Source organism: Hippocampus comes, unplaced genomic scaffold (genome assembly GCF_001891065.2).
Source record: "Hippocampus comes isolate QL1 unplaced genomic scaffold, H_comes_QL1_v1.1 C16300862, whole genome shotgun sequence".
Classification (NCBI taxonomy): Eukaryota; Metazoa; Chordata; class Actinopteri; order Syngnathiformes; family Syngnathidae; genus Hippocampus; species Hippocampus comes.
In genome coordinates, this window is record NW_017828656.1 from 1 (window position 1) to 330 (window position 330).

A 330-nucleotide genomic window follows, 5' to 3' on the forward strand; every position below is an offset into this window, starting at 1 on the left:
TTTGAATGTGACTCACAGTGTGTCCAGAGCCTCTCCACTCCTCCATGGCTGACGCTGAACGTCCAGAATGTCTTGTTGCAGGTGCATCATCTCCTCCTCAAGTTCACTCACTTTGGGCTGTACACACCCCCAAAGAATGGGTGACTTTGAAAGTAGATACACGAACGCGCATGCACACAGACAGACACAAAAACTTCCTTTTGTACCTGACCGCAGCTGCCGGCAGTCTGCTCCATTTCCCTCCACACTCCCAGCAGTTTCTCTGAAGCTAAAGAATGAAATTGATTCCACATTTCAATTTTTCTATTAATCTTGGAAGAAAACAATAGA

At 46.1% G+C, this 330-nt stretch overlaps 1 long non-coding RNA gene across 1 annotated transcript; it reads right to left on the minus strand.

Annotated features, from left to right (window-relative positions):
- Positions 1 to 75: 75 nt before the first annotated feature.
- On the minus strand, positions 76 to 310 carry LOC109508566 (uncharacterized). Its single transcript, XR_002166691.1, has 2 exons — positions 207 to 310; positions 76 to 117 (listed from the first exon to the last, which is right to left on the minus strand). It is a non-coding gene; the product is annotated as an uncharacterized LOC109508566 (long non-coding RNA).
- Positions 311 to 330: the final 20 nt, after the last annotated feature.